The sequence below is a fragment of the Halichoerus grypus genome, chromosome 8 (genome assembly GCF_964656455.1).
Source record: "Halichoerus grypus chromosome 8, mHalGry1.hap1.1, whole genome shotgun sequence".
In the NCBI taxonomy this organism is placed as follows: Eukaryota; Metazoa; Chordata; class Mammalia; order Carnivora; family Phocidae; genus Halichoerus; species Halichoerus grypus.
The window spans coordinates 31,149,909-31,176,224 of NC_135719.1; the positions used below are offsets into that span (position 1 = coordinate 31,149,909).

Genomic DNA, 26,316 nt, shown 5'->3' on the forward strand with positions numbered 1-26,316 from the left:
GTATTTGTTGGCAATATGAAGAAATTCCCATAGTGGTAGCTGCAATGCTAGAATTATCATCTCAGAAGAAAATAACACCAGTTTTAAAGATGGATCTAGAGTGCAAGGAAGTGACAAATTGTGACATTTGTATATACTGAATGGTAGATACATGATTGTTACATTATTCTCTGTACTGTCTGCCTATTTAATTTAGAGAGAAAATTCAGAATTTATTCTGCATCACAAAGAATATAAAAGTAAAGAGGTTAGGATAGTGGTTACAGGCCACAAAAGCAATTCTAAGACTACCTTCTCACATCCAGTAATAGAAGTCTATTATATTAGCAGCTTGAAATGGGTAAGGTATCCCTTTTGATACAAGGAGAAAGAAGTCATCACATTAAGAACAAAGAGTTACAAGCCTGCACACCACAAAGAGATAGGTCAAAAAATTTTTTCATGTTTTATTTCTGTAATATAAAAGGATTTGTGCTTGACTAACCTCAACTAACCCCAAAGGGTACAGAAGGTCAACTTCTATAACACATTTAACTGTTAAGAGTCATCACATTAAGCTCCATATTGGCCAGCCAAGAGTTTCATTTAAGGTACATTTTATCCTACTTTTTTTAGTAAGTGTTCAGGGCTCAAATGTAACTTACATGCTTTTTATTTGTGGCATAGATGCTGACTTTAATTAAGTATTATATAGGATTCTCTTCTATGATCCACATGTGCTATCTTACAGATTGCAGGAGACTTCCTAGGATGGAGCTTCTGGAATAATCTTTTTTTCTTTCTTTTAAGGATTTTATTTATTTACTTGACAGAGAGAGACACAGCAAGAGAGGGAACACAAGCAGGGAGAGTGGGAGAGGGAGAAGCAGGCTTCCCGTAGAGCGGGGAGCCCAATGCGGGGCTCGATCCCAGGACTCTGGGATCATGACCTGAGCCGAAGGCAGATCCTTAACAACTGAGCCACCCAGGCGCCCCAAAGTTCTGGAATAATCTTATCCAATAATGTATGTCTCCAAAACCTCTTTTCCTTTCAGGTCAACCTTATGATTTACCTGCCATTTATCAAATTAACAGGAGAGATCAAAAGTAAAGCAAATTAGGGTGCCTGGGTGGCTCAGTGGGTTAAGCGTCTGCCTTCAGCTCAGGTCATGATCCTGAAGTCCTGGAATCCATTCCTGCACTGGGCTCTCTGCTCATCAGGGAGTCTACTTCTCCCTCTGGCCCTACCCCCTCTAGTGCTTTCTCTCTCGCACTCTCTCTCAAATAAATAAAATCTTAAAAAAAAAAAAGTAAAGCAAATTACAAGAAGGAGTTTGACTAAGGAATAATAATACTGAATAGTGCATCACTAATTATTAAGATCTACTGTTTATTTCAAATGTAGTTAACAAATTTAATTTAAACTCACACACTAAATATTTCCCAAAATAATACTTCTGAAAGTATGAAAAGGTTAAAAATGTTTATAGAGAAAAGCACGAAAATATTCCAATCACTTGTTTACCACTAAACAACCTGTTTTCTTGGGAAAGTCACTAAGTCACATATAAGGTCACTTTATACAGTATTATTCTAATTTTTTTGAGAATGATCACATCTGAAAAACAATCCTTTGAAACAGACAAAGCAAGTATCACCTTCACTTAACAGAAGTTAACAGAACAAAGGCTTTGAAAGATAAATGACCTGCTCATGACCAGCTAGGAAGCTAGATTGGAAGGATGAACCCATGATCTTCTGACACCAAAGTTAGTGCTTCTTCCTCCACATCAGTGGTTCTTGGTCGCTTTTGTTCACTGAACCTGTTGAGATTCTGAAACTTAAAATTTATATATAATTTTAGGGAGTTCACAGTCACGAAGCTTAGAATCAAACAGAAACAACTGTCAGTTAAATCTCATTTGCAAACTGCAATATTCCAAAAAAGGTATTAGCTTTATTTCATTCTCAGATTGGCCTTAAACTTAAAAACTTCATTTTGACTTATTATCCATCATGGTGTTTACTTAATGATAACTTAGATCAAAGCAAAGTTGGCAAAGAAATTTATTATCTATTTATTAATAAGTTATTTCATTTAAGAAATTATATAGCATCTTTAAGTATTTTAAACATCTGTTCTGGACATAGGATATGTTTGTAGATTAACGCCATTTCTAGTTACTGTAGTTTTACTTGACTTCCTTTATTAGAAGAAAAAGCCCCATTTCCTGCACTAACTCTTATGCTCAGAAAAGGCCCAATGATGGCATCTTGTAAAGTCTGCCTTCTAATAATAGTGTAGAAAACATTCAAATAGAAGCAAACTACTCCTCTCAACAGGTAGGACAGAACATACGCCACTGCATAGAGTCCTGAACTCTAGTCCAGAGACTCAGACTGTGCTTCTAGCTCTGCCACCTGGGTGACTTTAAGAAAATCATTTTAAAGCTTTGCACTTCAATTTCTTCATGTATAAAATGAATGGAGTGACTGGCCTCAAGAATAGTCCTACTGAGAGGTTTGAAATATAAAGCTAGAACCAGAAGACAGAATGATAATTACCCCAGAAAAATATCAAAGTATTTACAGGCAACTGCCAAAGTAAATTTCTTTTTTTCATATACATACCCATTCACACACACACACACACACACACACACACACACACACACAATGTGCCAGATTTTGGATTATGGAGCAGGACCAAGGTAAAGATATAAAGTATCTCACATATGCCAAATAGTTGTATAAAGGGGCAAAAACAATATTCTTTAGAATAGCAGCTGCAGGTGGAGTGTTGGGTCCACAGAACCGCGCTAAGACTGGAAGAGCACAGAAGAATGAGGCTCCATTATGTGAAAGGATTTCACAAAAAATGGTGTTATGTGGAGAAAGTCACTAGACTATAAGCTTCCAAAAGACAGACACGATTGTCTTTGTAGCTCCTACATCTAACCCAGCTCATAGCAGACACAGTAGGTACCCAATGAATGTTAGTGTACTATTCACTGATAATTCATCCATATGCTGGCAACACACTTTCTGGTAAACACTAGGAGCCCCTCTCCTTAAAGAGTGAGTTCATAGCAAGCGAGAATGAAAACAATGTAAAGGATAACATGCTAGAGTCCACAAAAAAAAAATAACAAGGTAGGAAGACTTCAAATGATAATACTCTATGTGTTGGACATTTTACAAACTCTAATCCTCAAAGCAACTCCGAGTTAGTTTCACCATCCCATTTTATAGATGACAAAACTGCAGCTTACTAAGACTAACTTGCCAAGATCAGACAACTAAGGTGAGTCCAGAATTAAAAATGGGATCTAATTCCAAAGCTATTTTCACTGCACATACTGTAATGTTTTTGAATTTATCTTTACATTTGCAGTGGGGGGAGAGTCAAAATCAGCCAAAACTCTGTTATCCTGAATTATCCTGAAAAGAGAAAATTTGTCTTCACTCATAAAAGTCAAAAAACTAGGGGTGCCTGGGTTGTTCAGTTGGTTAAGCTCAGGTCATGATCCTGGAATCCTGGGATAGGAGTCCAGGCATCAGGCTCCCTCCTCAGCGGGGAGTCTGCTTCTCCCTCTGACCCTCCTCCCTCCCATACTCTCTGTCTCTCATTCTCTGTCTCTCAAATAAATAAATAAAACTTTACTTTAAAAAAAAATCAAAAAACTAACTTTTTAACAGCTCCATGTGCATTTAATTTAATGTCTCTATGTTTTGACCAACACAAGTTTGGGTCTAAACAAAAATGTGCAACATGACAAGAAGATAACCAGTAATCATTTAAGAAAATAAACATTCGTAAATTTTTCAAGTGCTTGGGTTGAAAAATTTAGATATGATCCATAGTTTTGGATTATCCCACTGACTGCTTATTTGAAACAGCAAATTATTTCAGATTTGGGGGGGGGGGGTTGAAGGGGACAGCAGAAGGATCATTTTAAAAATGACCTGAAGTTTAAGAAATACAACTGATTAAAGGTTAAATATCCAAGACACTGTAAGTACCCAATAAATCTTATTAAATGAACTGAACAAGTGGGATGAGAATGTGTCTTCCTCACACTTCTAGTAAGTATACTTAAGAAGGTACTTTTTTAAGCCAAGAAAAAAAAAATGTACAATTTAAGAGAGGTGAAATAAAAACAGCTTACCACACCTCTGAAAAGAAATCAAAACACTGTAATTTGTATCTCTGTGTAAAGTTAAACTCCTCAGGAACTAGGCAATGTCCAGACAATAGTGCACATAATTCTTAGCATACTAATGCCAGTTAATAAATACTGATACAACAAGACTTTCTTAGTTTCCAATTCTAATTTTGTAAAGACAGGGTCATTATTTCTTGAATCTATTTCTTGCTTTTGTTGTGATTATTAGTTTCTTTAAAGGGCGTCTGGGTCATTCTTTGGGCTTATCAGCACTATCATTAATACTGTATTCATTTTATTACAAATGTGATAAATAACTCAGATTTATAAGCAAGATCTAATTCTAAAATTATTTCCACTATACATACCAGGATAAAAATTTTTTTTTTATCTTCCTAAATTCTAAACTTTTTTACCTGGTTTAAACAGTAAGAGAACTCATTAATCAGAGGTTATGAAGCAAACACTTCTCATCCCTCTTGTCTAGTTCACTCAAGATTTATTGGTTATCTACTGTGACTCTGACAGGTAACTTTTTAACAGTTTTTCTTCCAAACTTTAGGTCATTTCCATTTCAAGCCTCCTTCCCTCCCCCCAGAATATTCTGGAATAATTTCCTGCTTCTTTCAATATTGCAGGCAGTGGAATTCTCCAAAATTAAGGGTCATAGCTATATCCCCTCATGATTTATGGAGGGTAACTCTGGATTGTAAATCCCATACTGCTATTCGTTTACATTTTCAAAAGTACCCTAGCCACTTAATAAATATAATCCCAGACAGATTTAGTAATGTTTCTATTTTAGTATGCCAATTGGACGTTTTTAAAATTCAGAGACTAAATTATCTTTGAAGGAATCTAAGCTCAAACAGTGCCTACGTTAAAATTATTTCTAACAATTTTATGGACTAAAGCATTTGTCACATTCAATTCTGACTTTACCAACAAAACCTCCACGCCATGACGAAAAAAGAGTCCTTTTCATTTTCTCAACTGAAAAGGGAAAATAAAAAAATGCCAACTGTTTGCAGGTTTGCATTTAACAGAATCTCTGGCAAACCCGGTAGCTCACGTTTAATTTGAAAATCCCGATAAACTGTGAACACAACCCTTGGGCTTGATTTCCCACTTCATCCGCCCTCCCTCCCCACCAGTCCACCCCCAAAACCCCAACCCACCAAAGCACACGTCTAAGCATTTTTCACCAACAGGGCCAAAACCTCGAAAAAAGAGCTCCCCTTGGAAGGAAAAGGCCAGCCCTACCCTGCCTGGGGCCCAGGCCTGCTCCGCGAGCTCCGCTCCAAGGAGGGCCAACTCTCGACGCCCTGCACGCCCCGCCCCGGGCCCGCTCGCGTCCCCTTAGGCGACAAAACCCTCCCTCCGGCCCTCAGCCAGGACTGACAGTTACGGTAGCAGCAGCCGCTGCTACCAAAGGCCTACTTCTGGCACTGACCCCTCCAAACCACGGGCCCCCAGACACTCGCCGTGGCGCGGTCTGGGAGCGTCCCTACCTTCGCCAGAGCCACCCCCGAAGGGTGGTTCGAGCGACAGAGAGAACGAAGAGAAATGCCGACCAGCCTCCCCAGCCCAGGCCCGGTCCTCGGCCACACTGACCTGCTGTCGCCCCCGCGCCTGGGCTGTGGCCCTCGCAGCAGCGGCTGCCTCACTGGTCGCAGTCGCCCTCGCTCGCCGCCTCCGCCCGCCACCGCCTCGTTCCCTGTCGCTGCCTCCACCGCCGGGGCTCATGCGGGACCCGCGCTTCCTTCTCCGGAGACTAAGGCCGGGAAAGGGGGCGCCGGGGCCGCAGAAAACCCCGCGCTCGTCGCCAGCCGCCGCTCCGCCGCTGCCTGTCCCCACTGGGGAACTGCGGGGCCCGCCGAGCCGGGGCTAGGCTGGGAGCTGATCCGAGCGCGACCCCAAGGAGGAGCCGAGGGAGGCGCCGCTGCCCGCGGCCGTAATCGTTGGGTCCGCAGATGAAGCTCAAGTCGGAGGCGGCAGCGGAAGGCGAGCGCCCAGGCCAGCGGATGGCTAAGTGGCAGCGGGGTGCACGAGCGGGAGGAAGGCGGTGTGTCGAGATTCTGGCGAAGGGGATTCAGGCTATGTCGTCTCCTGCAGTCACCCCGAACCCAGCGCCACCATCTTGGGAAAAACGCGGATCTCGCGGCCGCAGCGCAAGCCGGGAGGACTGGCTGGGCGGGCCGAGTATCCCAGCAGGCAGCGCGTGCCGCCCGGTCGGGCCAAAGCTCCGGGCCGGGACGCAGGGACGTGGGGCGGGGCCGGGGTGCGCGCGGGAGGGCGCAGCGTTATGCCCCGCCCTCTCTTGCCGGCTCCTCCCCCTTCCTGCTTGCCGTCGTCGCCACCGCAGGGGCTGTTGGGAAGGGGAAGTTGCTCGCGGCTCCTTGGAGTCCTGCCAGGGTTGGTGGCCATCTTGGGATCGGGCAGAGGGTCAGTGTTTCTATCGAGCCACCGCTGTCTATGGCCCCGCCGAAAGAAGGGCGTACACGCCGGAAACCCCCTGGAGCCACCAGGAGTGTTGGAGAGGCCCCTGGTATACCCAAGTCGAGGAACGTGCTAGGACTTAAACGCTCCCGATTTTAGGGGGACGAATCGGCTCTGAAAATCCGCCGAGGGACGGGGGGTGGCTTTGATAGCTCCCAGCCCCGCGGCGAGGCTGCAGCCTCCGGATACCAGGCCCTCCGACCCCAACCTCTTTCCGTCCAGAGCTGCCTTTGTAAATACTGCAGAGGTACCCCGAGAGTATGAGCCATCTTTCAGGGGACCAAGGTCATTTGCTTAGGCCTTTCCAACACGATGTCATTAGTTTACTGGAAGATGAAAGCACGTCTCGCAGTTTTGACATTCGGTAGGTTGTTAAAGAGATTGTGGCCTCTTGGTTAACATCAGCTGGATGGATGCTAATTTTGATCCCTATGACAACCCATTTAAAAGCCATGCGTCTTCATATTTACTATCAAGGTCATCGTTTTATTTAAAAGGGCTTTTTTTTTTTATGGCTCTGCGACACTTAACTAGCAAATATAGTGGAATCACTAACAATTCATAGTCTTAACGGCTTGCAACTTTGCTAAGCCCTAAAATACTATATGGGATCCCATTCATCTGGTATTCAAAGAATTTTTTTTAAATCAACAATCTTACATTGCAGTGTATTCAGCTGCCATTCTTAGAACATTACAAGTCAGGGATATGTTTATGTATACTGCTTCCCGGTTATAACCAACTGTAAAAAACTTAAACTATAAAAAATAAGCTAGTGGAATTTAAATTATCCCAGGACAATTAATGATAAATGACAGTATTAAATCATGTCTGATTTTAACTTAGTTCCTCATTGTTTTTTTCATTTTCCCCCATTACAGATCCTCATTTGGAAACAATTTGTAGTTATATTTTATAGAAGAGGCTAGTTAAAATCGTAATCTATTAAGGATTTTCTTTGTATATTATCAAAATAGGCAAATGAGAATGAAAATCTTTAAGGATTTTTGTTAAAATAATCAAAGCAAAATGTTACTTCAGTATCTAGCCTGTGAAGATAGTTTAACTTATTCTCCTCAGAAATTGCCTGAATAAATGAAATGTAATTTTATATAACCTGGTGCATCAAAATGGAACAAATTCCTGAGTACCAAAAAAATTAAAGACTGACGAGAAATAAATCTGCTCTTAAATGTCAGAATGACTGTCCAGATCTTTACTAAAATCAAGAAGGATCCCAGTTCCTCCTTCAAATATGGAGAAATTACACATAGGCTTTTTTAGTTCATTAATAGGTATTCTGTGTGACGTTAGTGTCAGACCTGATTCAAGACCCCACTGTGCTCTTTGTCTTTTCCATTTTCAAATTTTGTGATGTTTGCTGATAAAAATTACTAGCACATTGACTGGCATAAGATAAGAGTTCAGTAAATGTTAGGGCTTAGTAATAGTAGTATTAGTATTATCAATACCATTGTTTAGCATTACACACTTCATGAACTCCTTCACACCTCCACCCTTAATTCCTACAGATCTACCTAAATTTGCACTCACCCTGATCTCCTGTCTTAAAGTATGAGCCATCCTTCTTTCTACAGCTTTTTTTTTTTTTTTTTTTTTGGTGGAGGGGAGGGGAGCTGGCAGGTGGGGGGTGAGACTCTCAAGCGTCTTAGTCCCTTGGTTGTTCCCTCTCTTGTTCATAAATTCTCCTTCTACTAACTCCGTCCCTTCTATTTAGAAGAGCTATCTGTACTTGGATTGTCATTTCTTTCTAAGTCCCTCTTCAACTACTGAAATTTAGCATTTGCCCCCATTTTACTGTATACACTGCTTGTATTAATGTCTGTAATAGCACAATGCCAAATCTAAAAGTTGCTTCTCAGTTTTCATGGTATCTGACCTTTTTGCAGGTTTCCACACTGCTAACTACTGCCTCCTGGAAACTGCTCCCTTGGTTCCATCACCCTGCATTCTCCAGCCTCTCTCCCTGTGTCTTGGGCCCTCTTCTTCAAGTCTTCTTTGCAGAATGTTCTTCCTCTCCATCCTTGGTTCTGCCTACTGTATTATACAGTCTCTGACAGTACCATATATATATACTCTTCCTCTATCACTTTTTTCAGTCAGGGATCAAGTCTAAATCTTGAACACTGATCTCATTCAGAACCAGACATATCTTCAACCCCTTATTGGAAATTTGTAGTGGATGTTCTACAGCACCTTAAAACTCAGCATGTTTAAAATTGAACTCATTTGTTCCATTTCCCACCATTAACTGAGATGGGAATAATTTTGGAGAAGAGCAAGTTTTGGAAGAACAAACAGGAATTGAGTTTTGCAAATGTTAAATTACAGAAGCTTGTATCTCTGTAGTGGATATCTGTCGTAGAGATTGACTGCTAGTTGACCCCTAATATGCATTCTCCTCTTCATCCATGATAATGGAGTTATCTAGCCAGACACATGGTTGCCTATAATAAACTCTAAATATGGCCATGTCAATAAGGTTCTGGCCAGTGGAATGTGAGCAAAAATGATGTAAGCAATTTCCAGATGATACTCTAAAATAAATGGGATGCCTCTTTCCCGTTGTTCCTATCTGATGATCAGAATGTGGGAGGGGTTGTGAGCTATTTTGGAGGTACAACAAGGTGGGTCCCTGAAGACTTCATGAGTCGGAGCCTGTGTACCAGCTTGAGCTTTGGTGTGAGACGGCTAACTACTATAATCTGTATGGTTATTCTAGATACCTTTTACTGAAGCTGACCTTGTATCCTAATATCCAAGTGAAGAAATCAGGGAGGCATTTGGATGTGGGTGTCTGGAGTTAAGGGAGAATGAAACCAGCTCATCCTACATTCCCTGACTTGATGATTCTTCCATCTGTGGCGGTCCTCAGTCATAATAATGTTAGTAATCCCAGATTTCTTCTTCTGTCTCACTCTCCTGGCAATTAGGAGGCAAAGTCACATATTCCTTAAGGCACCAGTTTTAAAATTAGGTAGCATAGCAAAATGGTTAAGAGCACAGGCTCCAAATTTATTAGCAAGTGCAAAAATGCCAGGCAAAACCATAAATCCCTCTTGGATTTGTTTTTCTCATCTGTAAATGGGTTATTGTGAGGATTAAGTGTTAATATATGTAAAGCTCTTAGAGTACTGCTGGGCACATAATAAAGTGAGCTTTTTTTTAATCCCATGCAAATCCCAGTTCTGACACCAGATAAAGATCCTTCAATTAAATAAACCTTCAATTAATGTCTCTGTTTCCTCATTAATAAAGTGGGAAAAATAAGTCAGTACTATTCACTACTTCATAGGGCCACTGTAAGCCTTCATTCATCCATGCAATACATATTTATTAGATAGATATGATGTACCAGCACTGTTCTAGGTGTCAAGAATACAGCAGTGAAAAAAGACTGCCCTCATGGGGTTTATGATCTAGTGGAGAGAAAAAAACCAACAAATCTGGTGTGTCAGAATGTGATAAATGTTACGGAGAAATTTAAAACGAGGTGAAGAGGATAGAGAATCATGCAGGATGGCCAGAGAGGTGTCATTGAAAAGATGATATTTAAGCAGAGGCTTGACAGAAGTGACAGAATGAAATGTGGGATATAAGGGAAAGAGCATTCCAGACAGGTCACCCTGAAGCAGAAATATTCCTACAGAAGTCTAGGACCCCCTAGGAAATCTGGACCCCCCCATGGTGGCTGGAACACAATAAGGGGAGTTGAGATGAACTCAGGGAAGTCAAAGTGGGCCACAGCCAGGGCTTTGTACCTCATCCTGAGGAATGGGTATTTGCACTGAATGAGGTGGAAAGTCCATAGACGTGTTTGAGAGAGTTGTGACAAATTCAACCAATGGGAATCATTCTGGCTATTGTGTGGAGAATGGACAGGACATGGGAAGTGTTTAATGTCTGACGTATGGGAAATGTTCAATAAATGGTAATAAATACTATTATTATTATTAGCTATTATGGTAACATCCATTTCCTTCTATATGATCCCACTGATACTATCTTAATTTAGATCCTTAGTTTTGAACTTGAACTCAATGTAAGCTCCAGAAAGGCAGGGTCACACTACCTTATTTATTATTATATCCCCCAAACACAACACAATGCTGGTCCATATTACAGTACTGTGCTACTGAATCTCACTGTGGAATGTTTTTAAAAGAAACAAATATGATTTCATTGCATCCTTGCTTAAATCTGTCTCTGGTTCTTTATAGCTCTCTGGATAATGTCCAGACTCCAAGACCAAGCCCCATTGGATGTGGACCCTACTTCCCTTCCAGCCCCAACTCCTTCCTCTCCCCACGTGAATCCATTGCTGGAGAAGTACTTTAAACACTAAAAAGTCATTTGGAGCTCTTTCGCATGCAATTTCAATTTTTTTTTTAAATATTCCAATTGCAGTGTAGTTAACGCAGAGTGTTAATTAGTTTCAGGTGTACAATATAGTACAATTACAATATAATTAATTACTCAGTGCTCATCAAGATAGATACACTCTTAATCCCCTTCAACACCAAAACTAAAGACAACCTAATGTATGGAAGAAGATATTTACAAATGACATATCTGATAAAGGGTTGGTATCCAAAATATAAAAAGAATTATATAACTCAACACCAAAAAACAAATAATCTAATAAGCAAATGGGCAGAAGACATGACACATTTCTCCAAAGAAGACTTACAGATGGCCAATAGACACTGAAAAGATGCTCAACTTCACTCATCAGGGAACTGCAAATCAAAACCACACTGAGATATGACCTCACACCTGTCAGAATGGCTAAAATTAACAACATAAGAAACAAGTGTTGGCAAGAATGTGGAGAAAAAGAAACGCTCCTGTGCTGCTGGTGGGAATGCAAACTGTGCAGCTACTGTGGGAAACAGTATGGAGGTTCCTCAGAAAGTTAGAAACAGAATTGCCCTACAGTCCAGTAATTGCTTTACTCTTTACCAAAAAAAATAGAATAACACTAATTCAAAGGGATACATGCACCCCTATGTTCATTGCAGCATTATTTACAATAGCCAAATTATGGAAGCAGCACAAGTGTCCATGGATAAATGAATAGATAAAGAAGAGGTGATTATATATCATTAGGAATATTAGTCAGCCATAAAAAAAGAATGAAATCATGCCACTAGCAATGAAATGGATGGAGCTAGAGAGTATAATGCTAAGCAAAATAAGTCAGAGAAAGACAAATACCATACGATTTCACGTATATGTGGAATTTAAGAAACAAAACAAATGGGACAAAGGGGACAAACCAAGAAACAGACTCAACTATAGAGAACAAACTGATGGTTACCAGGGTGTAGGTTGGTGGGCAGATGGGTGAAATAGATGATGGGTATTATGGAGGGCACTTGCGATGAGCACAGGGTGATGTACGGAATTGTTGAATCACTATATTGTATACCTGAAACATATATAACACTGTATGTTAACTATACTGGAATTTAAAAAAAAATCATTCAAGAAAAAAACCTGGAAGTGCTATCAGGTTTTGACCTTGGTCATTTCAGTCTCTTTGTGCCTTAAACCCAGCGGGAGAGTAGGGGGAAAAGAGTTTCATTGACTGCCCGCTGCTGCTGCTGCTAATCGGAGCTGTTCTGGATAAAACAGTTGGACTGAAATCAGTGAAGCCATCCTTAGACATTTTGCCTTCTGACAGGTGCAACTTTTAGTTCTTTGAAATCATTCACGTTGCATTCATGTGCCTAATACTATTTTTAATACTTAACCCATTCTCACAGGAATTCTAACAAAATACTTTTTTAAATCTAAGGAAGTGCATTGGTTAAATAAAATCAATTATTAAAAACAGTGCAGGGGGGGCGCCTGGGTGGCTCAGTCGTTAAGCGTCTGCCTTCGGCTCAGGTCATGATCCCGGGGTCCGAGGATCGAGCCCCACATCGGGCTCCCTGCTCAGCGGGAAGCCTGCTTCTCTCTCTCCCACTCCCCCTGATTGTGTTCCCTCTCTCGCTGTGTCTCTATCAAATAAATAAAATCTTTAAAAAAAAAAAAAAAAAAACAGTGCAGGGGCGCCTGGGTGGCTCAGTCAGTTAAGCTTCTGCCTTCGTCTCAGGTCATGATCCCAGGGTCCTGGGATCGAGCCCCACATCGGGCTCCCTGCTCAGCGGGGAGCCTGCTTCTCCCGCTGCCTGCTCTGCCTGCCGCTCCCCCTGCTTGTGCTCTCTCTCTCTCTGACATAAATAAATAAAATCTTTAAAAAATAAAAAATTGGGCGCCTGGGTGGCTCAGTTGGTTGGGCGACTGCCTTCGGCTCAGGTCATGATCCTGGAGTCCCGGGATCGAGTCCCACATCAGGGTCCCTGCTCAGCAGGGAGTCTGCTTCTCCCTCTGACCCTCCTCCCTCTCATGCTCTCTGTCTCTCATTGTCTCTCTCGCAAATAAATAAAATCTTAAAAAAAAAAAAAAAAAAAATTTAAAAAATAAAAAAATAAAAAAATAAAAAATTAATTAATTTAAAATGGTGCAGACTACACTTCTTTCTTCAAAATATCTAGACAAAAGAAAACATCTGGCTAGGGAAGAATCATGAGTAGAGTTTTCAACTGATAATATTTCGTTTTTTTATTCTTGCTTGACAGTAGCAAATAATAGAAAATTATCAAAATGATAAAATTTACTATTGGACTCTTTGAGATTGCTTCAAACAATTTTATACCTAATGCCTGCCTTTCTTGTTTGTTTATTTTTAGCTTTGCTTTGTGACAGTAAACCATCATTATAATATAGAAAGAGGAAGGTTTTTAAAGATAACAATGTAGATATTATTCATGACTTATTTTTTTTTTTTTTAGTTTGGTTGGACATGATACGAATTGCATCTGGATTTTAGTACTTAACACAGACTTTCTGAAATGACAGATTATTTCCACAGATTACATTTGTGCACCCATTAAGTGCTAGTTATCTGAATAAATCTCATTAATTCTTACAACAATTTTGAGTATTATGCATTTTATGGATTAGGAAATTAAGCTTAGAATAAGTAACTTGTATATGTCTTACAGCTGAAACGTAGTAGAGGTAGGATTTAAATCCAGGTGTGTGTGTTTGTGTGTGTGTATGGGGGGGAGGTGTTGCTGCTTTCCCAGAAAATAAAGATAATTTTTTTGAATTTCAAATATGTTTCATTGAAGTGCTTTTTAAATCAGTCATCCCTAACAGTATTACAGGTTTCCCCTACTTTTCAAAAGTAGAATGTTCCTGTTAAATCTTTCATAAGCTGAAATGACATAAAGCAAAAAGGCAAATACCATTAATTTACATGGAAAATATTTTTAGCATTCCCAGGCCCAAAAAAAGAACCTTTTCTGATACCTTAGGACACATCTTGCTAATGGACGCACACAATGAATGGCGATAAAACACATACTCATAGGCACAGTTCAAAGCTATGGCAGCGTGATGCTGAGATGCTGAGTGTAGTTCCTGAAGAAGAAGCTGGGTGGTGACATTGTCACTGCTCTGGGCGTGTGCGGCTTCTATAATGGCTAGAGGCGAAACAAATACTGAACACTATTTTCACTTTTCACCTTTTTTTGTAGAAGCAAAAATCTTCAGATTTCTTTCAGTCAGTAAAAATAGGTATGTGCTAGTATGTATCTTTCATAAAAGCAAAGTGGTGTAACATGAGCTTTCAAAAGTGGGGGATACCTGTATACCAGAAAAATATTCTCAACTTGTTACCCCAACAGAAACCTTCTTTTCCATACTGTTCAATTCAAAACTCAGATTCTGAGAGCCTCAGGCAACCTGATCTGCCCCCATTCCCTTCCAGCACTCAGTCCTATTTTGTGATGTTGGACCAGCTGCTTACCTTCTTTAAGCATCAATTTCTTCATTTGTAATGAGGATGATATGAATAATGGTTAGAGACCATGTATTGCTAAGGACTTGACTCCGTGCCTGGCATGTGATAAATGTTCAGTAAATGTTAATGCATGAATGGGTGAGTAGATGAAATTGTCTTAATTTGGGATTCCCCAGAAGCAGATTTGACGCAATAATTGGAGTACAAGTATTTTCTTTGAGAGGTGATCCCAAAAGCTTTGGTAGGGAAGCAAGGAAGTGAGTTAGGGAAGGAGGACCAACCAATAAAGTGTTCATTATCAATCAAGTATCCACTGTGGGCAACTAGTGCTTAATTCTGCTGAGGAACTCTGGGAGAAAGTGTAGACTATTCACTTCAGTTATCCTGTCAGTAGAGGGAGCTGTTATTGTACACTGACTATCCCAGGGACTACTCACACTGCCGGCTTGCTGTGGTAGGGGCATGGCAGTTCCAGCTGGTCAGAGAGTGCCCCAAGAAAAGAAAATACAAATGCTGGCAATTGGAACTAGAACTGACATGTACTACACTGATAAGACCCAGGTTGCCAACAGCATCTGCTACATGAATAAATGCACAAATAAACAAAGCCAAATTTGATGAATTTACCACATTCAGATGGCCCTCATGGTTGCAGGTTTAGAAGCCTATTAGAGCAGTCCACCAACCAAATTAACATTAACTAAGCTGAAGAGATGGAATTCTAAAATCAGAATGCCAGTTTATTGATTTAAATTGAGAAATAACTATTACAGGGACTGGAATACTGGCAGTGCATATGAATAGAGCACTCTTTCCCTATAAGAAGATGTGCAGGGCCCTCAATAACAGCAACTTGCTTATGAAGCTTGAGATCTAGACAAAGGGAGTTGGAGGAACTGAATTTTGATGACAGTAAGCTAAAATACCTGATACATTCAACTTCAATTAAGAATCATCTTGACATGGGGTCCCTGGGTGGCTCAGTTGGTTAAGCATCCCAACTCTTGATTTTAGGTCAGGTCATGATCCCAGGGTCATGAGATCACGTGAGAGCACAGGGCTCTGTGTTGGGCATGGAGCCTGCTTAAGATTTCTCTCTCCCTCTCCCTCTGCTCCTTTGCCCCCCAGCAAAAGAATCATCTTGACAGAAGAATGAGAATATTTGAGTTCGTTGGCCAATGTCCCTGAAGAAGGTTATATCCAGCATTTCCTAGGCTGACTCTATTCAGTGTTTCTACGAATGACAGGCCCCCTTCTTTAGAAATGTCACATTTCAGTTATGTCTTGCAGGCCTGGAAGCCAATTCCCTTTTTTAAAAAGTGACTTATCCCAACCTCTGCCCTGGCCCATTATGTGGCTAATCCAAAAGTGTAACACTCAAAGGGCAATCATATTCCTTCATTTCCATGTTTTTGTGGCACTTCTCACAGTTAGCACTGAGTACCAACAATATTATACTTTATTACCTAAATGTTTGTAGTCTCCTCTCAACCAGAAGTTTTTTTCTACTATGTAGAGTCTGAACTTCTTCAGACCACTCAAAATTATGAAACCTACTAACTAGCTCCCAGTAACTTTTCTATTTCTCTTTCACATCAAATGTTTCTCATATGAAACATACCATACTTGTTCTTACTTCCCCATTTCCTAGTCATTATTTAACACTAAAGAAACATTTAAAGAATAGTGCAGTCAACACACATATTTTCTTTACCTAGATTTCACAATAGCTTATATTTTGCTATATTTGCTCAGTTATTTATTATCTCTCTGGAACCATTTGACACAAATTACAGACTTCATGACACTACTTTTACATATCTCAGCATATTTTTCCTAAAAACAAGAGCATTCTTTTTTTTTTTAACATTTTATTTATTTATTTGACAGAGAGTGAGAGAGCACAAGCAGGGGGAGCACAAGCCAGAGGGAAAGGGAGAAGCAGGCTCCCCGCTGAGCAGGGAGCCTGTTGTGGGGCTCGATCCCAGGACCCTGGGACAATGACTGGAGCCGAAAGCAGACGCTGAACCCACTGAGCCACCCAGGTGCCTCAACCATTCTTATATCTTACCACAACACCATATAATATTTAACACTGACTCAATAATACTATCTAATACACAATCCATATTCAGGTTTCTCCAATTGTTCCAATAATATTGCTTATAGTTTTTCTTTATTTTTTTCAAGTATAATTAACATACAGGGTTATATTAGTTTTAGGTGTACAACATACTGATTCCACAATTAACTCAGTGCTTATCATGATAAGTGTACTCCTAATCCCCTTCACCTATTTCACCCATCCCCCCACCCACCACCCATCTGGTAACATCAGTTTGTTCTCTATAGCTAAGTCTGTTTTTTTGTTTGCCTCTTTTTTCCTTTGTTAATTTGTTTTGTTTCTTAAATTCCACATATGAATGAAACCATATGGCATTTGTCTTTCTGAGTAAGACCCAATTAAATAAGACAACTTTAGATTTCATATTTCTGTAGTCTTTATTTATCTAGAAATCATGTCATAACATTTTTTTCTTTTATGACCTTGATTCTTTAAAGATATCAGGGCAGTAGCTTTATAGGAATTGTCGCAATCTCATTCATCTGATTGTTTCCTCATGATTAGATTCACATTATATATTTTTGGAACCGATACATAGGTGATGTTACAAACTCTGCATCACCAAAGCGGGCAGATGTGGTAGTTTGTTGTATTATTGGTGATGCTAAGTTTTATTTTGGTTAATGTGGTGTCTGCTAGATTTCTCCATTATAAATGTTTGTTGTAATTAATAAGTAATTTGAGTAGTGGTACTTTGAGAATTAAATAAATATTTCACATTTTACCTACTAGTTTTTCTATCTATGTGTGATTATTGTCTGAATCAGCTTTACACTGATTCAGTGGTTGTACAATAATTCTCCCTCCATTCCTTTTACATCTACTAGCTGTATTTATTAGTTAAGAAGAGCTTTTCCTCCTACCCACTATTTTTCTTTAGTATTAATACGGATTCATGGATTTCCTTTTTATTCAATATGACAAAATAAGAATAAAGAATCATTATTCTTTTTAGTGCTCAAGTTGTCCCAAATTTGGCCAGCTGGGGTTCCACAAGCCAATTTTGTGTTCTTTTGACTTCTCCCTGACAATCTGAGTATTTCTTTGGTTTTTAGCACAATAAGATGTTCAGGCTTATTCTACTCCGGATCTAAACTCAGCCAATTCTCAGAAAACTTGTGGGGTTTTGTTTGCTTGTTTTGTTTTAGTAAACATGGCACTAGTCCCTCCCTGACCATTCATGCTCTCTCTCAAATAAATAAATAAATAAATAAATAAATAAATAAATAAATAAATAAAAAAAATCTTTAACAATAAATTAATAAATAGATAAATAAATAATTCCCATCCTTTCAGCCCCATTCCAACTCAATTCCTATAAGAAGCCATTTTCATTTTTTAGATTCTCTCTCCCGAAGTTTTTTAAAGATTTTATTTATATATTTGTCAGAGAGAGAGAGCACAAGCAGGGGGAAGAACAGGCAGAGGAAGAAGCAGGCTCCCATCTGAGCAAGGATCCTGATGCGGGACTCGATCCCAGGACCCTGGGTTCATGAACTGAGCTTAAGGCAACTGATTAACTGACTGAGCCACCCAGTCATGACTTTCCTGACATTTTTTTTTTATTTTATTATGTTACGTCAGTCACAATACAATACATCATTAGTTTTTGATGTGGTGATCCACAATTCATTGTTTTCGTATAACAACCAATGCTCCATGCAGTACTGCTCTCCTTAATACCCATCACCAGGCTAACCCATCCCCCCACAGCCCTCCCCTCTAAAATCCTCAGTTTGTTTCTCAGAGTCCATAGTCTCTCATGGTTCATCTCTCCTTCCGATTTCCCCCCTTCATTTTTCCCTTCCTTCTCCTAATGTCCTCCATGCTATTTCTTATGTTCCACAAATAAGTGAAACCATATGATAATTGACTGTCTCTGCTTGACTTATTTCACTTAGCATAATCTCCTCCAGTCCCATCCATGTGGATGTAAAAGTTGGGTGTTCATCCTTTCTGATGGCTGAGTAATATTCCATTGTGTATATGCACCACATCTTCTTTATCCATTCATCTGTTGAAGGGCATCTCGGCTCTTTCCACAGTTTGGCTATTGTGGACATTGCTGTATGAACATTGGGGTGCAAATGGCCCTTCTTTTCACTACATCTGTGTCTTGGGGGTAAATACCCAGTAGTGAAAATGCTGGGTCATAGGGTAGCTCTATTTTTAATTTTTTGAGGTACCCCCACACTGTTTTCCAAAGTGGCTGTACCAACTTCCATTCCCACCAACAGTGTAAGAGGGTTCCCCTTTCTCCACAACCTCTCCAACATTTGCTGTTTCTTGCCTTCTCAATTTTTCCCATTTTCACTCATGTAAGGTAGTATCTCAATGTGGTTTTGATTTGAATTTCCCTGATGGCTAATGATGATAAACATGTTTTCATGTGTCTGTTAGCCATTTGTATGTCTTCTTCGAAGAAGTGTCTGTTCATGTCTTCTGCCCATTTTTTGGCTTGATTATTTGTTTTTTGCGTGTTGAGTTTGAGAAGTTCTTTATAGATATTGGATACCAGCCCTTTACCTGTAGTGTCATTTGCAAATATCTTCTCCCATTCTGTGGGTTGCCTCTTTGTTTTCTTGACTATTTCCTTTGTTGTGCAGAATTTTTTATCTTGATGAAGTCCCAAAAGTTCATTTTTGCTTTTGTTTCACTAGCTTCTAGAGATATATCTTGAAAGAAGTTGCTGTGGCTGATGTGAAAGAGGTTACTGCCTATGTTCTCCTCTAGGATTTTGATGGATTCGTTTCTCACATTGAGATCTTTCATCCATTTTGAGGTTATCTTTCTGTATGGTGTTAAAGAATGGTCGAGTTTCATTCTTCTGCATGTGGCTGTCCAATTACCCAGCACCATTTATTGAAGAGACTGTCTTTTTTCCATTGCATATTTTTATCTGCTTTGTTGAAAATTATTTGACCATAGAGTTGAGGGTCCATATCTGGGCTCTCTATTCTGTTCCATTGGTCTATATGTCTGTTTTTGTGCCAGTACCATGCTGTCTTGGTAATCACAGCTTTGTAATATAGCTTGAAATTGGGCCACGTGATGCCTCCACCTTTGTTTTTATTGTTATGTTAATCACCATACATTACATCATTAGTTTTTGATGTACTGTTCCATGATTCATTGTTTGCATATAACATCCAGTGCACCATTCAGTACGTATCCTCTTTAATACCTATCACCAGGCTAACCCCCCACCTCCCTCCCCTCTAGAACCCTCAGTTTCTTTCTCAGAGTCCATAGTCTCTCATGGTTTGTCTCCCCCTCCCATTTCCCCCCCTTCATTTTTCCCTTCCTGCTATCTTCTTCTTCGTTTTTTTTTTTTTTTTAAACATATAATGTCTTACTTGTTTCAGAGGCACAGATCTGTGATTCAGCAGTCTTACACAATTCACACCGCTCACCATAGCCACTCCCCAATGTCTATCACCCAGCCACCCCATCCCTCCCACCCCGCACCACTCCAGCAACCCTCAGTTTGTTTCCTGAGATTAAGAATTCCTCATATCAGTGAGGTCATATGATACATGTCTTTCATCCTTTCTGATGGCTGAGAAATACTCTATTGTATATATATACCACATCTTCTTTATCCATTCATCTGTTGAAAGACATTGTGGCTCCTTCCACAGTTTGGCTATTGTGGACATTGCTCTTATGAACTTTGGAGTGCATGTACCCTTCCTTTCACTACATTTGTATCTTTGGGGTAAATACCCAGTAGTACAATTGCTGGGTCATAGGGTACCTCTGTTTTTAACGTCTTGAGGAACCTCCATACTGTTTTCCAGAGTGGCTGTACCAGCTTGCAATCCCACCAACAGTGTAAGGGGGTCCGCCTTTCTTCATATCCAGGCCAATACCTGATGTTTCCTGTCTTGTTATTTTTTGCCATTCTTACTGGTGTAAGGTGGTATCTCATTGTGGTTTTGATTTGTATTTCCCTGATGACAAGTGATGTTAAGCATTTTCTCATGTGTCTGATAGTCATTTGGATGTCTTCTCTGGAGAAGTGTCTGTTCATGTCTTCTGCCCATTTCTAGACTGGATTATTTGTTTTTTGGGTATTGACTTTGAGAAGTTCTTTATAGATCTTGGACACTAGCCCTTTATCTGTAATGTCATTTGCAAATATCCTTTCCCATTCTGTGGGTTGCCTCTTAGTTTTGTTGACATTTCCTTTGTTGTGCAGAAGCTTTTTACTTTGATGAAGTCCCAATAGCTCATTTTTGCTCTTGTGTCCCTTGCCTTTGAAGATGTGTGTAGCAAGAAGTTGCTGAGGCCAAGGTCAAAGAGGTTGCTGCCTGTGTTCTCCTCTAAGATTGTGACGGATTCCTGTCTCAAATTTAGGTCTTTCATTCACTTTGAGTTTATCTTTGCGGATCGTGCAAGAGAATGGCCCAGTTTCATTTTTCTGCGTGTGGCTGTCCACTTTTCCCAACATTGTTTATTGCAGAGACTGTCTTTTTTCCATTGGATATTCTTTCCTGCTTTGTCAAAGATTAGTTGACCATAGAGTTGAGGGTCCATTTCTGAGCTCTCTATTCTATTCCATTGATCTGTGTGTCTGTTTTTGGGACAGTACCATGCTGTTTGATGATGACAGCTTTGTAATATAGCTTGAAGTCAGTCATTGTGATGCCCCAGCTTTGGTTTTCTTTTTCTTTTTTTTTAATTTTATTTTATTGTGTTATGTTAGTCACCATACATTACATCATTAATTTTTGATGTAGTGTTCCATGATTCATTGTTTGTGTATAACACCCAGTGCTCCATTCAATATGTGCCCTCCTTAATACCCATCACCAGGCTAACCCATCCCTCCACCCACCTCGCCTCTAAATTGGTTTTCTTTTCCAACATTCCCCTGGCTTTTCAGGGTCCTTTCTGGTTCCATATAAATTTTAGGATTGTTTGTTCCAGTTCTGTGAAAAATGTCAGTACGTATTTTGATAGGGATTGCATTAAATGTAAGGGATTTCTCTGGCAGCATAGACTTTTTAAAAAAACCTTTATTTATTTGAGACAGAGAGAGAGAGCGAGAGAGCATGAGCTGGGTGGAGGGGCAGAGGGAATGGGGGAAGCAGCCTCCCCACTGAGTGAAGAGCCCGATGCTCAATCCCACTAGCCCAGGGCCAGATGCTTAACTGACTGAGCCACCCAGGCACCCCAGGGCAGCATAGACATTTTAACAATGTTTATTCTTCCAATCCATCAGCATGGAATGTTTTTCCATCTCTTTTTGTCTTCCTCAATCTCTTTCATAAGTGTTCTGTAGTTTCTAGAGTACATACCCTTTACCTCTTTGGTTAAGTTTATTCCTAGGTATCTTATGGTTTTTGGTGCAATTGTAAATGGGATCGATTCCTTCATTTCTCTTTCTTCAGTCTCATTGTTAGTGTATAGAAATGCAACTGATTTCTGTGCATTGACTTTGTATCCTGCCACGTTGCTGAATTGCTGTATGAGTTCTAGTAATTTGGGGGTGGAGTCTTTCGGGTTTTCCACATAAAGTATCTTACCATCTGCAAAGAGTGAGAGTTTGACTTCTTCATTGCTGATTCGGATGCCTTTTATTTCTTTCTGTTGTCTGATTGCTGACGCTAGGACTTCAAGTACTATGTTGAATAGCAGTGGTGATACTGGACATCCCTGCCATGTTCCTGACCTTAGGGGAAAGCTCTCAGTTTTTCCCCATTGAGAATGATATTGCTGTGGGTTTTTCATAGACAGCTTTTATGATATTGAGGTATATTCCTTCTATCACTAAAGTGTGAAGAGTTTTAATCAAGAAAGGATGCTGTAGTTTGTCAAATGCATTTCCTGCATCTATTGAGAGGATCATATGGTTCTTGTCCTTTTTTTTACTAATGTATGTATCACATCGATTGACTTGCAGATGTTGAACCAACCTTCCAGCCCAGGAATAAATCCTACCTCGTTCTGGTGAATAATCCTTTTAATGTACTGTTGGATCCTATTGGCTAGGATTTTGGTGAGAATTTTTGCATCCATGTTCATCAGGGATATTGATCTGTAATTCTCCTTTTTCTTTTTAATTTGTTTATTGTTATGTTAATCACCATACATTACATCATTAGTTTTTGATGTAGTGTTCCATGATTCATTGTTTGTGCATAACACCCAGTGCTCCATGCAGATTGTGCCCTCTTTAATACCCATCACCAGGCTAACCCATCCTCCCAGCCCCCTCCCCTCTAGAACCCTCAGTTTGTTTCTCAGAGTCCATCGTCTCTCATGGTTCCTCTCACCCTCTGATTCCTCCCCTTCATTCTTCCCCTCCTGCTATCTTCTTCCTCTTTTTTTTTCTTAACATATATTGCATTATTTGTTTCAGAGGTACAGATCTGAGATTCAACAGTCTTGCACAATTCAGAGCGCTTGCCAGAGCACATACCCTCCCCAGTGTCTATCACCCAGTCACCCCATCCCTCCCACCCCCAACCACTCCAGCAACACTCAGTTTGTTTCCTGAGATTAAGAATTCCTCATATCAGTGAGGTCATATGATACATGTCTTTCTCTGTTTGACTTATTTCACTCAGCATAATATCTTCCAGTTCCATCCACGTCATTGCAAATGGCAAGATCTCATTCCTTTTGAAGGCTGCATCATATTCCATTGTATATATATACGACATCTTCTTTATCCATTCATCTGTCAATGGACATCTTGGCTCTTTCCACAGTTTGGCTATTGTGGACATTGCTGCTATAAACATCAGGGTGCTCGTACCCCTTCGGATCCCTACATTTGTATCTTTGAGGTAAATACCCAGTAATGCAATTGCTGGATCGTATGGTAGCTCTATTTTCAACTTTTTGAGGAACCTCCATACTGTTTTCCAGATGGCTGCACCAGCTTCCATTCCTACCAACAGTGTAGGAGAGTTCCCCTTTCTCCACATCCCCACCAACATCTGTCGTTTCCTGACTTGTTAATTTAAGCCATTTTGACTGGTGTGAGGTGGTATCTCATTGAGGTTTTGATTTGGATTTCCCTGATGCCGAGCGATGTTGAGCACTTTTTCATGTGTCTGTTGGCCATTTGGATGTCTTCTTTGGAAAAATGTCTGTTCATGTCCTCTGCCCATTTCTTGATTGGATCATTTGTTCTTTGGGTGTTGAGTTTGATAAGTTCTTTATAGATTTTGGATACTAGCCCTTTATCTGATATGTCATTTGCAAATATCTTCTCCCATTCTGTTGCTTGTCTTTTGGTTGTTGACTGTTTCTTTTGCTGTGCAAAACTTTTTATCTTGATGAAGTGCCAATAGTTCATTTTTGCCCTTGCTTCCCTTGCCTTTGGTGATGTTTCTAGGAAGAAGTTGCTGCGGCTCAGGTCGAAGAGGTTGCTGCCTGTGTTCTCCTTTAGGATTTGGATGGACTCCTGTCTCACATTGAGGTCTTTCAACCATTTGGAGTCTATTTTTGTGTGTGGTGTAAGGAAATGGTCCAGTGTCATTTTTCTGCATGTGGCTGTCCAATTTTTCCAACACCATTTGTTGAAGAGACTGTCTTTTTTCCATTGGACATTCTTTCCTACTTGGTCAAAGATTAGTTGACCATAGAGTGGAGGGTCCATTTCTGGGCTCTCTGTTCTGTTCCATTGATGTATGTGTCTGTTTTTGTGCCAGTACCATAGTGTCTTGATGATGACAGCTTTGTAATAGAGCTGGAAGTCCGGAATTGTGATGCCGCCAGCTTTGCTTTTCTTTCTCAACATTCCTCAGGCTATTTCGGGTCTGTTCTGGTTCCATACAAATTTTAGGATTATTTGTTCCATTTCTTTGAAAAAAGTGGATGGTATTTTGATAGGGATTGCATTGAATGTGTAGATTGCTCTAGGTAGCATTGACATCTTCACAATATTTGTTCTTCCAATCCATGAGCATGGAACGTTTTTCCATTTCTTTGTGTCTTCCTCAATTTCTTTCCTGAGTATTTTATAGTTTTCTGAGTACAGATTCTTTGCCTCCTTGGTTAATTTATTCCTAGGTATCTTATGGTTTTGGGTGCAATTGTAAATGGGATCAACTCCTTAATTTCTCTTTCTTCTGTCTTGTTGTTGGTGTATAGGAATGCCACTGATTTCTGTCCGTTGATTTTATATCCTGCCACTTGACTGAATTCCTGTATGAGTTCTAGCAGTTTTGGGGTGGAGTCTTTGGGGTTTTCCATGTAAAGTATCATATCATCTGCAAAGAGTGAGAGTTTGACTTCTTCTTTGCCAATTTGGATGCCTTTCATTTCTTTTTGTTGTCTGATTGCTGTGGCTAGGACTTCTAATACTATGTTGAATAGCAGTGGTGGTAGTGGACATCCCTGCCGCATTCCTGACCTTATGGGGAAAGCTCTCAGTTTTTCCCCATTGAGAATGATATTCGCTGTAGGTTTTTCATAGATGGCTTTTATGATATTGAGGTGTGTACCCTCTATCCCTATACTCTGAAGAGTTTTGATCAAGAAAGGATGCTGTACTTTGTCAAATGCTTTTTCTGCATCTATTGAGAGGATCATATGGTTCTTGCTCTTTCTTTTGTTAATGTATTGTATCACGTTGATTGACTTGCAGATGTTGAACCAATCTTGCAGCCCAGGGATAAATCCCACTTGGTCGTGGTGAATAAACCTTTTAATGGACTGTTGGATCCTATTGGCTAGTATTTCGGTGAGAATTTTTGCATCTATGTTCATCAGGGATATTGGTCTGTAATTCTCCTTTTTGATGGGGTCTTTGTCTGGTTTTGGGATCAAGATAATGGTGGCCTCATAAAATGAGTTTGGAAATTTTCCTTCCATTTCTATTTTTTGGAACAGTTTCAGAAGAATAGGTATTAATTCTTCGTGAAATGTTTGGTAGAATTCCCCTGGGAAGCCATCTGGCCCTGGACTTTTGTTTGTTGGGAGATTTTTGATGACTGCTTCAATTTCCTTAGTGGTTATAGGTCTGTTCAGGTTTTCTATTTCTTCATGGTTCAGTTTTGGTAGTTGATACAATCTAGGAATGCATCCATTTCTTCCAGGTTATCTAATCTGCTGGCATAGAGTTGCTCATAATATGTTCTTATAATTGTTTGTATTTCTTTGGTGTTGGTTGTGATCTCTCCTCTTTCATTCATGATTTGATTGATTTGGGTCATTTCTCTCTTCTTTTTGATAAGTCTGGCCAGGGGTTTATCAATCTTGTTAATTCTTTCAAAGAACCAGCTCCTAGTTTCGCTGATCTGTTCTACTGTTCTTTGGTTTAGATTTCATTGATTTCTGCTCTGATCTTTATTATTTCTCTTCTCCTGTGGGTTTAAGCTTTATTTGCTGTTCTTTCTCCAGTTCCTTTAGGTGTAGGGTTAGGTTGTGTATTTGAGACTTTTCTTGTTTTTTGAGAAAGACTTATATTTCTATATACTTTCCTCTTAGGACTGCCTTTGCTGTATCCCAAAGATTTTGAACAGTTGTGTTTTCATTTTCATTGGTTTCCATGAATTTTTTTTAATTCTTCTTTAATTTCCTGGTTGACCCATTCATTCCTCAGTAGGATGCTCTTTAGTCTCCATGTATTTGAGTTCTTTCCGACTTTCCTCTTGTGATTGAGTTCTAGTTTCAAAGCATTGTCATCTGAAAATAGGCAGGGAATGATCCCA

The 26,316-nt window shown here is 39.9% G+C and overlaps 1 protein-coding gene across 6 annotated transcripts in view; it reads right to left on the minus strand.

The window, feature by feature from the left end:
- Positions 1–6,300, minus strand: part of UBE3A (ubiquitin protein ligase E3A) — a 99,193-nt gene extending 92,893 nt beyond the window's left edge. For all 6 annotated transcript variants that reach the window (XM_078078996.1, XM_036070949.2, XM_036070940.2 and 3 more), the window contains exon 1: positions 5,760–6,300. The gene's annotated coding sequence lies outside the window, so the exon portion shown is untranslated. The remainder of the gene's footprint in view (positions 1–5,759) is intronic.
- Positions 6,301–26,316: the final 20,016 nt, after the last annotated feature.